General features: G+C 33.9%; 1 long non-coding RNA gene across 1 annotated transcript; it reads right to left on the reverse strand.

Moving 5' to 3' along the window:
* Positions 1-727: 727 nt before the first annotated feature.
* On the reverse strand, positions 728-1,214 carry LOC131994012 (uncharacterized). The gene is made up of 3 exons (XR_009396372.1): positions 1,144-1,214; positions 916-1,075; positions 728-858 (listed from the first exon to the last, which is right to left on the reverse strand). It is a non-coding gene; the product is annotated as an uncharacterized LOC131994012 (long non-coding RNA).
* Between the last annotated feature and the right edge of the window lie 1,973 nt (positions 1,215-3,187).

Raw genomic sequence — 3,187 nt, forward strand, 5'->3', positions numbered from 1 at the left:
ATTTCTCTTTATGGTAGGTATGGAAGTTATTAAATATGCTACTTATTTTTTTTTCCCCCCCTTTTATGGGGAAGCACACAAAAAGAAAATAATCAGCAATAGTTTTAAAGCTGGTGGAACAGAGGTACAAATATGGGAGTTTCCACGCTAATTTAACTTTTTGTTTAAATGAAATTTTGAGGAAATTCAATAGTAGATTTTTTTAATTAATTCTGTTAATATATTAAGTAGTTTGTTTTTCTATAATTATGTAAATATGTTGGGTATATATATATATGTTATTTCACTATGATTGACTCACCATTTTCCGTCGAATCTGAAGAGGCCTCTGCAAATCGTTGGATGGAGTTGAATTTTTGATTACATAGATTGCTGAAGATTTTCGATGATTGCTTGTTGGGCTTAATTTATAAACTATGAATTATCTTATGACTATTTTATCTAAATTAGGACGGAAATTTTAATATTATAAAAAAATTTCAGGAACAAACCTCTAGATTTAACTCCTCCCAAAAATTGCGTATTCCTTTACTACTTATTCCATATATTCTGCTTTCGCTGGATCAAATAGCATTATTATTTTTGTGCGATGGACGTAACGAGACAGCTATAAATGTACTTCTTTCTCAACAAAACAAATTTTAAGCCAATGGTTGACACGATAAACCGTTGTGGGCTTCTTTCGAGTGTTGTTTTTTCTGCTCTTTGGATTTCTTCTTCGTTCTATCAAAAAAAAAAAAAAATCCCAGCAAACAATAAAAAATGTTTGCCGTAAAACAATCGGTATGGAAAGATGTTTTGAGTCCCAAAAATCATGGAACCTCAGCTAAACCAAATACCATGGGTAGTCACGTGCTCCTAATGAAAACAGCAATATAGAGATAGGCTTGACAAGTCTGTTGGAAGTATCCTTACCAAATATTCTTAATAAGGACCAACTTAAAATTTTCTCCAGAAAATTGGAGGGGATTCAAATTAGGTTCCCAGTCCTAAGGAAATATTTAACTGGGACACTAATCACGTGGAACAAGATAATTCCTCTAAACCAAATACAATCACTTCTTTAGTCAGTTCACTGGGAATAAAATGGAAGTTTTAGGAAAGTTGTTTAAGAAACAAAAAAAAAATACACCAACAAATTACCGTTTATATAAATGTATATATAATATGTTCGACTTCAACGAAGTATACCTTACACAATGTATCCTTTTTTTTTTTTTTTTTTTCTTTTTATTGAAGGTAGTGACTTTATTACTTCGACGTGTGAATAAGAAAGAAAGATCCCAGAACATGAGTAGGGTTAGGAAGCCTTTCATCGTCGAGAACAAAAACCCGGTGTGGTTCTTCTTGCCACCGATAACGCAGTTACTGTGCAATGTCTTATGCGATTACTAACTAAGTAATCGACGTTCCATTCCAATGCAATGAAATTAATTCACATGAGACCGTTAAAACAAATCAAAAATCTAACAAAAAAAAATTAAATAAAAAAAAAAAATATCGTACATACTGATTTGAGCCGACCAAATATCAAGACACCCCTTATGTCCAGTACAATTTAGGAGTGTTTTGGGGGTTGGGGTGGTCCCCCTAGTACTTGGTTCGACAAATGGGTACCAGATTCGTATTCTACTCGCAAATACCTTTCATTTGAGTCCCATATTGTCGTGATTGGTCTAAATATATGTTTGGTAGGTTTTAGGGTGGGGCGGCCCAGGTACCCCATCCGCGATACAAAATTTTTATTTTTAGGGTACTATATGGGAGTACTCAAAATTTCGCCTAAATCGAACCACCCATCTCCTAGATCTGGCGTTTCTGAAAATTAGGGTAAAGGGGAGGGTCCGCCCCCCCCCCCCTTCAGATATCAAAAAATGTAGTACCCTATTTTCACCACGGGATAAAAATTTCAAGAAAATCGGTTCAGCCGTTTCTGAGTCTATAAGGAACACACAAACATACAAACAAACAAACAAACAAACCTACAAACAAACACAAATTGATTTTGATATATAATGAATGGGGTCTTAGACGAACATGTTGAGGTGTTACAAAGGGAATGGCTTAATTAGTATACCCCCATCTTATGGTGATGGGTATACAAATTATGTTGCTAGAAATTTGTCCAGCTTAGACCAATGGGCTTTTATTCCTCTTAAGAATACGAAAATGAACAATTTTGACAATAAACAGAAATGAGGAAGGTCATCCTCAGACACTTTTAAGTGTGAATGCTTCACATTATATTGGGCTGCCCAAAAAGTAATTGCGGATTTTTTAAAAGAAAGTAAATGCATTTTTAATAAAACTTAGAATGAACTTTTAATCAAGTATACTTTTTTTACACTTTTTTTCTAAAGCAAGCTAAAAGTAACAGCTGATAACTGACAGAAGAAAGAATGCAATTACAGAGTCACAAGCCGTTGAAAAATCAAGTAATAATCAAGTATACTTTTTTACACTTTTTTTCTAAAGCAAGCTAAAAGTAACAGCTGATAACTGACAGAAGAAAGAATGCAATTACAGAGTCACAAGCCGTTGAAAAAATTTGTCAACGCCGACTATATGAAAAATCCGCAATTACTTTTTGGGCAACCCAATATTTGAACAGAATATTTTATAGAATTAAAAATTGGAAAAAATTTTCCATAGATGTAAAATTTTGATAAATGAAAACAAAACAAATAAAAGCGTGCACCAAGATATAGTCCGATATAGCCCATCATCTAAATTAATCTGCTTGTGGACAAAAAAGGAATCTGTGCAAAGTTTCAGCTCAATATCTCTATTTTTAAAGACTGCAGCGTGATTTCAATGGACAGACGGACGGACGTGCCTAGATCGTGTTAGATTTTTACGCTGATCAAGAATATATATACTTTATAGGGTCGGAAATGGATATTTCGATGTGTTGCAAACGGAATGACAAAATGAATATACCCCCATCCTTCGGTGGTGGGTATAAAACAAAACAAATAAGTAAAAAGCATTAAGTTCGGCCGGGACACCACCTCGGGTATATATGAAAACACAATTCACAATTCGGTGAAAATTGGATAACTTGCACCCAAATTCGGCACGGACATTGAGTAGTCTAATAAATATAAGTCACTTCTGAATTTTTATTTCAAATTGCAACAAAATGGGGTAACAAATAAAGCTTTTATGAGCTTCAGACCCTTAACCG

This window comes from Stomoxys calcitrans, chromosome 1, assembly GCF_963082655.1.
Source record: "Stomoxys calcitrans chromosome 1, idStoCalc2.1, whole genome shotgun sequence".
NCBI classification, from domain to species: domain Eukaryota; kingdom Metazoa; phylum Arthropoda; class Insecta; order Diptera; family Muscidae; genus Stomoxys; species Stomoxys calcitrans.